This window comes from Crinia signifera, chromosome 5 (assembly GCF_055691185.1).
Source record: "Crinia signifera chromosome 5, ASM5569118v1, whole genome shotgun sequence".
Classification (NCBI taxonomy): domain Eukaryota; kingdom Metazoa; phylum Chordata; class Amphibia; order Anura; family Myobatrachidae; genus Crinia; species Crinia signifera.
Genome location: NC_139221.1, coordinates 261317129 through 261329209, shown reverse-complemented (window position 1 = coordinate 261329209; position 12081 = coordinate 261317129).

Genomic DNA, 12081 nt, shown 5'->3' with positions numbered 1-12081 from the left:
TATTGTGTATGTTACAATAGGCACAGGTTTATGTGATAGCACACCTTTTCTCTCTCCACTTTATAAAATTGCAGTTTTTACAGTAGGGAATACTCTATTTTTTACGGGTGCGCAATTCACCCTGTGACAGCTCAACAAACAACCAGGTTCGTGGACAGAACCCAGAATTTGCCGCACTTGTTAAACATGATAAAATAGCCTAAAATATATTTGTTATTTTAAACCACAGTAGGTAAAGCGTGATCCTTAATTTTAGACAGTATACAATGACATTAAAGGCAAGCAAACTTACAATGATGATGGACTAATTAAGATGAAAGAAGTCAAACATGCTCATACCTCCCAACTGTCCCGCTTATCGTGGGAACATCCCGGTATTTGGGGACATGCCGGCGTCCCTCCCGCCGCCAGCAGTGTCCCGCGGCAGGGGCAGTTGGGAGTCCCCCCTGTCGTCTGTTAATAGACATTGTGTGCATGCGCACAGCGTCTATTCTTGCAGGCAGAGGGGCTGGGGGCTGGCGCTGGGCATGCCACCACCGCGGCGTGGCTTCGCGACAGCACCACAAGTATAGGCCACGCCCACGTCCGTCAGTTAGTCCTACTGTTGCTGCAGGCTCACAGGCCTACAGTTTGGCAAGGGGTGAGACTCTTGGGCAAGATGGTGGCGACTTTCGAGACACTTCAATTTGCCATGTTTCATTCCAGAGTTTAGCAATGGAACATTCTATCTTTCTGGTCAGAAAACGCAAAGACCATGAAACAGGAAAGTTTGATTCTCTCTAAGGAGACAAAGGAGTCTTTACTTTGGTGGATGGACATAGAGACGTTGCAGCTGGGGCGGTCCCTTCGCTCTTGGGACTGTGTGGTGATAACGACCGACGCCAGTCTCAGGGGTTGGGGGGCAGTTGCCCTTCACCATCGTTTGCAGGGTCTTTGGTCCAAGCAGGAATCCAGACTTCCAATAAATATATTGGAGCTTCGGGCAGTTTGGAAGACTCTTCAGCAGGCCGAGGAGAGTTTGAAAGGCCTTCCTATCTGAGTGCAGTCGGACAATGCCACGGCTGTGGCTTACCTGAAACATCAGGGCAAGACTCGCAGCAGAATGGCAATGCAGGAAGTCTCACAGATCTTTACCTGGGCAGAAATCAACATTCCGGTTCTGTCTGCTGTCTTCATTCCGGGGATCTGGAATGTAGAGGCGTATTTCCTCAGCAGGGAGGATCTGCTGGAGGGGGAATGGTGCTTGCATCCGGAGGTATTATAGGAACTTGTGAGTCTCTGGGGGCTCCCAGAAGTGGACTTAATGGCATCCAGGAACAACTGTCAGGTTCTGAAGTTCTGTTCCAGGACCAGTGACCCAACCGCTTGGGCGGTGGATGCCATGACGGTTCAGTGTCAATTTCACCTGGTATATATCTTTCCTCCGTTCCCAATGATACTTTCCTCCGTTCCCAATAAAACGAGTAAGGTCTCAGCAGGTGAAAACCATTCTGATAGCACCGAGTCGTGGCCCCTTTCTCTTCATCAGGATCTGCTAAGACAAGGGCCGTTTCTTCACCAGGACTTTGCTCAGCTCCGTTTGACGGCCTGAGACCACCTTATTAAAAAAAAGAAAGGTCTCTCTGATGCGGTGATTCAGACTATGCTTAGGGCTCGTAAACCAGTCTCAGCTGAAAATTATCACCGAGTATGGAAGATTTACATCAGGTGGTGTGAACGTCAAAAAGTATACACCTCCAGATTCAAGGTATCCAGATTATTAGAGTTTTTACAGGATGGTTTCTCATCGGGACTGGGTTTACAGTCTTTGAAGGTACAGCTTTCTGCTTTATCTATTTTCTTCCAGAAAAGGATAGCTTTTCTGCCTGAGGTTCAGACCTTTTTACAGGGTGTTACCAGGCTAAAGCCGCCTTATAGGCAGCCGGTGGCGCCGTGGGACTTATCTTTGGTCCTATCTGTACTTCAGAGCCCTCCTTTTGAACCGTTAAGGTCAGCTGACCTTAAATATGTGTCTTGGAAACTTACGTTTTTGTTAGCCATTGCTTCGGCTAGACGTGTTTTGGAGTTAGGAGCGTTCTCTTGTAAATCTCCGCATTTAATTTTTCATGAGGAAAGGGCTGTGCTTCGAACAGTATCTAAGTTCTTGCCAAAAGTTGTTTCCTCCTTTCATTTGAACCAGGAGATTGTGCTCCCCATGTTTATCCCTCCAAAAGGGGCTAAAAACAGGGACAAATTGAGAAAATTGGACATAGTTCGTGCCTTGCAAATTTACATGGAAAGGGTAAAGGATATCCGCAAAACTGATCTGTTGTTGGTTCTGTATGATGTGCATAAGGGGTTTATTCTGCTTGGTACGGTGGGACTGTATACGGGCAGATCGGGGTTTTTTTTTCATTTGCGCATGCGTAGCTTTCGCAATGCGCATGTGCGGCGACTGCACACCGCTCACGGACGGGTCTCTCCGTGCGAAAAAACCTGTCCGCAAGAATACGGTCATTGTGGGTGGCATGAGGGCATTTTTATGGGAGCAGACGGAATAATGAGGAAAACTGGGCATAAACATGGGCGTACACGGGGTGTGCACACAAAATGTACGGTGCCACAACCGCCTCGATCGGCGAACGCACCGTGCATTTTGGACCAAAAACAGGCGGACGCCAAAGATAGCTCCAGACCACCCCTAGAGATACTGTATATACCGTATGAGAGCGGATGCCTGGGCCTGCTAAATAACGCTGATTACTACACCTGAATGTAATAAGCAATGCTGCAGCCTATTAAGTGAAAACCATGATTTCACTACCTGCAAGCCACACACAGCCCTCAAACACATTGGAAACATATCTTTCTACATGTAAAGGTTGGTTTAATTTTAGGTGAGATTCATTCTAAGACCTGCTTATATATGTCAAGGTAGTTATTTTATAACCATCTACACCCATTCAGAAAGTGTTTTGGTATACTTTAAAAAGCAGGACACTGAATTCACAGAAGTCGACATGTGTCAACTTTTTCACTGTAACACAAACAGTTTTTTTATATGGAAAAAGACACATAAACCACATCTAAGAGCAACAAGGATGTTTTTGGACTCAATTTCTACTTGCACTGTGACGTACGCTCAGATATACGGAAGGTGTCGGCGTGAAATCGGACAACATCCATCCGTACACGGTGGCGTACGCTCTGATGTACGCCAGGTATTGGTGGCTAAGAGGGGGATCCGTCCATACATGGTGGCGTACGCTCAAGTGTTCGCCACTCCCCATTGTCGGTGTTTGTGACTGTCCGTGAGCGGCTGTTCTGTGGGTGGACTTTCGCTCACCGCAAGCGTACGGGAAACGTACGGTGAGACGGACCGTACGTACGTTTCAATGACCTAACCAGAATAAGGCCATAAGAGAGGTTGGCCTGCTTCTAAGCAGACTATTGGCAGGTGGCTTAGGTCAGTAATTGCCTTTGCTTACACCAAGGTAGGTAGACTGGTTCCTTCTAGGATTAATGCACATACCACCAGGTTGGTAGCTTCCTCTTGGGCTGTTCGTCATGGGGCTACAGCGGAGCCACTTGGTCCTTTGTTCACACCTTTAACAAATTTTACAGGTTCCATGAGTTCTCGTCGGAGGACGCTTCATTCGGACGGGCAGTGATGAGAACTGGCAGTCTGAGCGTACCCTCCCATAATACTGGCTCGTGAACGTCCCAAGGTGGAGCTGTGTCACCGGACTGGACGAAAGAGAAAAGGGGATTTTTGTAAGAACTTACCATTCGAACCCCTTTCTCTGAGTCCAGTCCAGTGACACAGCGATCCCTCCCCTACGCTCAGTATGTCATGCCGTGCATGTGTCTCATGTTATGGTAAGATGTTGTGCAAATAAGATGTCGGGCATTGTACTGAGTTGTGTATCCTCGGAGCATGCTGGGATGCAGAAGGGGAGGAGCCTGCAGCCAGAGGAAAAGCTTCAGCTATAGGTGCCTTGGCTCCTGCGGACCCTCCTACATCCCAAGGTGGAGCTGTGTCACCGGACTGGACTCAGAGAAAGGGGTTCGAACGGTAAGTTCTTACAAAAATCCCCTTTTTACGATCTCTCACAGTAATGTTGGCACTCAAAGGGTTAACAGCTGGAACATCAGTGGTTGGTAGGCGTTGCATTTCTGGAATCCGAATTTGGATAATGACAATTAACTGTGAAAAATATTGTTGTTCCAGTAGAGGAATGATATAGGCTATTATGAGCAAATTCAGCCCAGGGTAAAAGCTCTGATCAATTGTTTGGTGACAAACAGGTATAATTGTAGGAAGGTCTCCAGATCTTAACCATTAACCATTTCAGTTTGGCCATTGAGTTGGGGGTGGTAGGTGTTTCAAGACATCAATTCCACTTGCAGAGCTTTGTAAAGGGTTCTCCTAAAGCGAGAAATGAATTGCGCTCCATGATCTGCAATTATTTCTACTGATAACCCATGATGTTTAAAAATGTACTAAATAAATAGATGGACCAAGTTCATAGCAGATGGTAACCCTCTAAGGAGAATAAAGCTAGACATTTCATAAAAGAGATCAATGAGGACCCTTACTGCATTGAAATTGTCCAAAGCCGGAAGGTCAGAGATATCTGGCCTGGAGCTTATGTCACACACCCTCCCTTAAAATGCTTGGGTACGATTGTGTTTTTCCCTGTCACCCACAACCTTTTTGTGGCACGTCTAGCATTTTTCTTGGCACTCCCATGAAACAGCTGCTTACCACCCCCAGATGCAGGATGGTCTCACACATGCTTACTATGGGCTGTATGCACTTGCAGTCTGTAGATTATCAGCCACCATGCAAATTCACGGCCATATGATCAAGTCTGAATTACCCCCTTGGTCAGGATTAATGGTGTCCTTAGTGCTGAGAAATACAGGCAGGTACTTATCCATCAAACCAGGAAAATTGACCAGTAAAAGTACCTTTTTAAAGCGTTATTACTTTTCAACGCATGCCCTCAACAAAGTCTTCTTTCTCTTTCCCTACCTGTCAACTTATCCATCATGCAATACCATCAGAGAGGCATCTGATTGACTCAAACTTTATTCTGCAGCAGGAAAACGACCGGAACATACAGCCAATGTTATTAAGAAATATCTTCAGATAAACTTGTGTAAGTAAAGATATGGGCAGGGATGTAAATAAGAGCTGATTTTTGCATCTGTGAAAAAGACACTCAAAGTCAGACGCTAGAATGTCTGACTTATTTTCAGAAACTCACCTAATGTGATGGTGTGTGACTTTACGCACTATTTAGATCAGGTAGCGTCTGATTTATTTGCACCAACAAGAATGTGTCTTTTAGCTGCACAGTGGGCCTTATTCTAGTTCACTCTTTCTGACAAAATCCTTCTTAGATGGACAAAACCATGGCCCTTATTCTGCTTCGTGCGGTACGGCCCGCGTGCGGCCGTACCGCCGATGTTTTTACTCTGCACATGCGCAGAGGTCAATCTGCGCATGTGCAGCCCCCTTCGCCGCAGACGTATTTCGTCCGCCGCAAAGGGGGCGTATAGGGGCGTGAGAGGCTTCATGCCCTCATTTCCCTATGTGTACGCCCCGCGTTTCATGGGCGTTCCCATGCAAACGCGGGGCGTATGCATGGTAATGAGGGCATGACGCAACTCATGGGGGCGGAAAGCTGACGTCGCCGGATGTCAGCTTTCAGCCCCCATACAAGCTACCACACGGACGATTGTCCGTGTGGTCTCAGCTTGCGGGAGCTGCCGGGGCGTGCGGACCTGCCTTCGATGGTCGACGACCATCGAATGCAGGGGGCAGCTCCCACCATGGTGGAGGCGTACGCCTCCACCATTTTTATGCGGATCGCCAGCCGTCCGTGTACGGACGGCCGTGGCGATCCGTAGGGTGGGCGGGGATTGGTTTGTGCGGCCGGAGCCCCGTGTGCGGCTCTGGCCGCACCAACCAGAATAAGGGCCCATGTGCACTGCAGGTGGGGCAGATGTTACTTGTGCTGAGAAAATAAGATTTGGGCGGGGTTTTACTTCAAAGTGAGATCTATATTGCAGTGTAGAAATAAAGCAGCCAGTATTTACCCTGCACAGAAACAAAATAACTCACCCAAATGGAATTCTCTCTGCACAAGTAACATTTGCCCCACCTGCAGTGCACATGGTTTTGTCCATCTAAGAAGGATTTGTTTAGAAAGAGTAAACTAGAATAAGGCCATGTGAGAGAGAGTCACCCATTGGGGTGAATAAAAATAAAGGGTACTTGTGTAATAGCAATTATAAATTCAACTCCACGCTGTCGTGGATAGTGAGGGTATGAACAGGTCGGGGGGACGGGACACGTAACGCATCCCCTTGAGGGGCCTGCTGCGCTCGCCACGCTTCAGGCTGGTGTGGATAGTGGGGATTTGAAAAGGAGGCTTTCCCTGAAGCGGTCACGGGCACATGCGTCTCAGACAGCTGAAGCACCTCTCCGCTGGCGCCCACATGATCCCTTCTCCACCGTCATCCACCAGCACAGGGGATCTGGTGGTTAACAGAGCTGTGTGAGAGGCGCTCAGTAGGCTTGCCATGAACGCCGGGGACAGAGCCATGGACACCGGGCTGCCGGGGAGTCACTACGCTAACTACGCTAGGCAGCCATTGGGCTGCCAAGGAGTCACTACACTAAGTATGCTAGGCAACCGTTGGGCTACACTGACAGCGTAGCTTAGCCTACGTTGAAAATGTAGCATAGCCGGGTGCCGTGCTATTACACAAGTACCAAGTAAAGCAGTGAGGGGCAGATTTATTAAGCTTGGAGAAGAGTTAAACTCGAGATAAAGCGGAGAAAAGGTAAAAGGAGATAAAGCACAGCTGTGTTTGAAAAAGACAGTTGGGAGTTGATTGGCTGGTGCTTTATCTCCTTTTACCTTTTCTCCGCTTTATCTCCAGTTTATCTCTTCTTAGAGCTTAATAAATGTGCCCTTCAGTATTTACCCTACACAGAAAAAAAATAAGTCACCCAAATCTAATTCTCTCTGCACATTAAATCTGCCCCACCTCCAGTGCACATGGTTCTGCCCATTTGAGAAGGAATTTGCCTCTGCGAGTGAACTAGAATAAGGGCCCTTTTCTATTCTTTTTTTAATTTGCCACTTATACTGCTTTTACATCGCAAAACCTGCTTAGACCTGGTATTTGAAATGTTTCTTAAAAGGGATATGAGCAAGTTAAACCCCTTTCAAATCACATGTTGTAAACGGTATATTACCTTTTAATTACCGTTTTTGTAGCTTTCACATAGAACCCGTTTCACCCACAGTTGTGGTTGTGGGCTGTGACATCATGCAGGGAACCAGCCTATCACCTTCTGTGGCTTCAGTGGCATAAGTTCTCCCAAGTGGCATAGTTTGGTGCACCAACCCCCCTGCCCCCCCCTCCCCCGCAATTTTTTTTTACATATATGTAGTGTATATATGGTGGCGCCGCTGGCTGATCTGACAGGCAACCCAGGCACCAGCGAGCGCTGGCCGGGTCCTGATCTGTGCATATCTAATGAGCAGGGACCCAATGCAGTGCATATTGAATGAGCGGGTAGCCGCCCCGTGCATATGTAATGAGCGGGTCCAGCTGCGTACCCATGGGAACTCCCCAGAATTTTCAAGGGGTCACCCAAAAAACGCTGGGCATTCCCATGGCCCAGCGCCACCACCACCACCCCCATCCCTTCTTACCCTCTGCAAACTGCCCGGAGAGTGAGCAACTCCCCATGCCCCTTCGCAGTCGGGGTTTGCTCATGCACAGAGATGTGCATACGCATGTACAAACCCTGACCACCGGGGCAGGGGCCAAATTCGGATCACTAAGTGTGATCCAGATTCGGCTCCTTAGTGTGAACAATTAAATGAATGTGTGTATGTGTACAGGGAACCGGTGCCGGATGACTGCCGACAGTCGGGATTCCGATGGTCAGTACTCCGACATCAGAATCCCGACTGTTTAAATGCCCGACAGGCGGGATCCCTAGTGACAGGGGCTATTCTCTCTTGTGGGGGTCAACGACACCCACAGAGGGAGAACAGAACTTGTGGCGAGCGAGTCTTTGTGCTTGTCCCCCTGTTGGAGCACCGGCAGTCGGGATTCCGATGTCGGGCTCTTGACTGTTAGGATCCTGATTGTCGGACTGCCATACCACACCCCTAGGGAATATAGATTGTAAGCTCCACTGGGGCAGGGACCATTTTCTGTAAAGCGCTGTAGAATATGTGTGTGCTATATAAATAATTGGTAATAAATAAATACAATTTCCGATTGGGACAAATCTTCACATGTTGCAGTGCAGTCGCTATGTTATAAGAATGCCCCCAAACAGCTGAAACACGTGCATTGGTGGCATTTGTTCAGTCAGCCTGCTTGTGAATAGAGAGTGCTGGAGCTGACTTGATGGCACCCTGATTGGGTTTGTGCTAATTAAAATAATTTTCACATGCAAATACAATTTTTAAAACAAGTGTTTTTTTTTTGTCCTCTATTGTATACAATTGTAAGTCACTGTTTTGCTTATTAATTTATGTACTCTGTAATTGGGGTCTGGGAATCCCTTGTGGTGCCATATAAATAAATGATAATAATAATAATAATAATAATAAGGGTGCTTCCAGAGTATTTTTACCATTCGAAGGGCCCTCTAAGCTTTCAATACAGTATGTATCCAAGAGACTCCTGCGCAGTGTTCATTCTGCTGGCAAACTGGAATTAGGGCCTTATTCAGGTTGATTTGTTCGCTTACACACGCATGCAGCCAAGCGAACGTTCCGCACACAAACACGGGGAGCGAAGGCATGCCTATAAGGCCGGCTAATCCGTTAGTTCGGAGCCACACACAAAGGGGAGTTGCGTGCGTACGCTAATGTGTTCATACGGATCTGAGCCTATCTGCTCGGACTTCAAGCATGCGGACAAGCGGACGGGCGAGTGAACAGACTCTGCTGGTATTTCAAACGCCACAGCACAAATCCGCTAGGAAGTGATGCTCAAACCCTTAACCAAAGTGTAACTTGTTTATTGCCCCCCCCCCCCTTGTAATTGTGTGTCCTAACGGGTGAGGTGTGGGGCTCTGACAGTGGGGATCCCAACAGTCAGTATCCCCAATAGCTCCGACAGTTGGAATCACCGCGCTGCAGGCCCGGTGGCTCGCTACAGGTTATATTCTCCCTCTATGGGGATCGTGAACCCCACAAGGGAGAATAGCCCCTGTGTCGGGAGACCCCGTCAGAGCACCGGCAGTCAGGATCCCGACGTCGGGATCACCACTCTCGGATCGTCATCCGGCACCCATCCTAACATGACAGGCACACTTGTGTGTTAAGGTTGGAGGTTCAGAAATGGTACATAATAGCAGTTAAGAATACTGCTGCATTTGTGGGTAAAAACAATGAAAAAAATAAGAGATATAAATGCAGACAAGTGTAAATGTTACAACTGCAAATGTGTGGTTCCTGTGTGGCTGGCTTGTAGTTAGCTAATTGGTTAATGAGAGAAAACTGAATGCTGCATGGATGAATATTGTTTGCAGGTGGAAGTGTGTTAGCTATTGTGCGTTTGATTGCCCGAGCGAATGTGGGCCCGCTAAGGTGGCTGGCCTGCGAGGTGTGAGACTTGCTTTTTTTGAGCAAGTGAATTTCAGCTGAAACGGTCCGAGTGCTCGCTCACTCGAGCGAGGCCGCCGCCCAGCACTTGTTGCCACCACCCATGTATTCGCCCCCGGCTGTCGCCCAGTTTTGTAACCGTGCCCTTCTATATGCCCACATTACACCTACTTTGCCTGAGCGTTCTCGGAAGCGTATTTCCGTTCGCTGGGTCACAAGCGTGCATGGGTGACAGAACCTGCACATGCGGACAGCGAATGGTACGCATGCGCAGTAGGCTAAGAAACATGCTCCGAACTAATTTGTATCCGAGCGTGTCAATCAGAACAAGGGCCTTATGCAGGGTACACACCAGGGTCCGATCCCATCAATCTAGATCCACATCCGACAGATTGTATGTAGATTGTATGTTGATTGGGCCCTTTCTTGTCCTGTTCCGAATCCCGATCGGATGTGCGGCCTCGCGGGTTGGTCGGTCGTTATTCAGATCCTACCTGCAGCAGGTAGGATCTGAAAACGACAATACACCCGGGTGTGGGTCGTGATCGGATCGGAGCCCGCTCACGATGCACATCGTGAGCGGGTCTCACGATGCACATCGTGAGCGGGTCGTGTGCTCCGCGTGATCGTGAGCGAATCGGACAAGACACTGACAACCCGCTCATGATGTGCATCGTGAGCGGGTCGTCCTGGTGTGTACCGGGCATTAGTCCGGCACGACCCACATGCATCCAGCAGTGCTCATCGTGATACCTTGGCACTATCTCCTCCACTGCAGGTACTTGGTTCACACAGCATATTCTCAACTCCACGCCGACGTGGATAGTGGGGGTATGAAAAGGTCGGAGGATGCGTACCGCCACCCCTCGCCGGCTCGCCACGCTTCGGGTTGACGTTGATCGTCGGGTGGCGTTAACAATTGGGGGGGCCATTTCACACTTCAGGGTGGCTATTTGGGGTCTGTGGGCCATTTAACATTGTTCCCTATGTAAAATCGGGTCAATTGGGCCATTTAACATTGTTCCCAATGTAAATCGCGGTAATCGCGTCGGTCGCATCGCATGCGTTTTTTTGGACGCATGCGATGCGACCGATGCGATTTACCTTTTACCATTCATTTCTATGTGAAATCGCGGGCATCGCATCGGTCGCATTGCATGCCATTATAATGACATGCGATGTACATGCGATGCCCGCGATGGGCGCTGTTCTAGGTAACAAGTACCATGTATTTTTTTGGGGGTAGAAGGTTGGTGAGACCACCAACTTCTGTTTATAGGAGGCGCAGCTACACCCAGAGCAATAAACACAATAGGTATATATTCAAAATTACAAATTTATTTTTATACAGCATAAAACAATTATTCGAAGTGCACTTCTTAATAAAAATAGACAAACAAGACAAAACTACATATAACATATAACTGAATTCATTATGAGGCTATAATTTTATTAACTAATGAGGCTTTGGTAATTTAGGCTTTTGCAATGTATATGAGGCAATGGGTATAGTTACCAGTCCCGCATTTCAGAGAATCAATCCCATCTGTGACCATATGTTATGGCTATTGGAAATATTTCTCCCTGGTGTACTTTTGGCAGTCTTCTCCTTGTGGGGTATAAGTGCCCCCTTTCCTTGTATCCAACAGGACTCCACACTCCCAGGTTTAGATGTTAAATACGTCCATATATCAGTCACAGTCTCTGTTAGCCAAATGGCTATAGATTTTGCGATATCAGCAGTTCCTGGCAATTAGATAAGAGGCTTACATACGCGTTTCTCCGCCTCTTGTGTGTCGGCGGCTTCCTCAGATAAGCCTCCATACTCCACTGCCACTTATTTATAGCCAGATATTCGCGGGGTTTTGCCGCGATCGCGCTTCCGGGTTTTGCTTCCGGGTTGCGCTCCAAGCCTCTCTTTCACTTAGCCTTTTTATAGGCTTACGGCGGCCATCTTTGATTTGTGCTTCACACCTCGTTTTGGTTCACCTATGAGCATTTACAAGCGTCCATTTTAGCTCTCATACATTCCTGGATATCACATGGAACCATGCCTCGTTTTCAGCATCCAATCAAATGTAGCTGGCCGCCATTTTAGATTCGTAATCCGGATTTGTAAATAAGATCTTTATTTTATTTCATTTTACCAAGCCATATTACCATATAATTTTTACAATTCATATAATAGCCTCCATATATAATCGCCTCATATTTAACACCATGCCTCATTTTACCCAAATCACCAAAGCCTCATATGCCTCCATTTTACATATTATCATACACATATAATATCCTGGTGTGTACCGGGCATTAGTCCGGCACGACCCACATGCAGTGCTCATCGTGATACCTTGGCACTATCTCCTCCACTGCAGGTACTTGGTTCACACAGCATATTCTCAACTCCACGCCGACGTGGATAGTGGGGGTATGAAAAGGTCGGAGGATG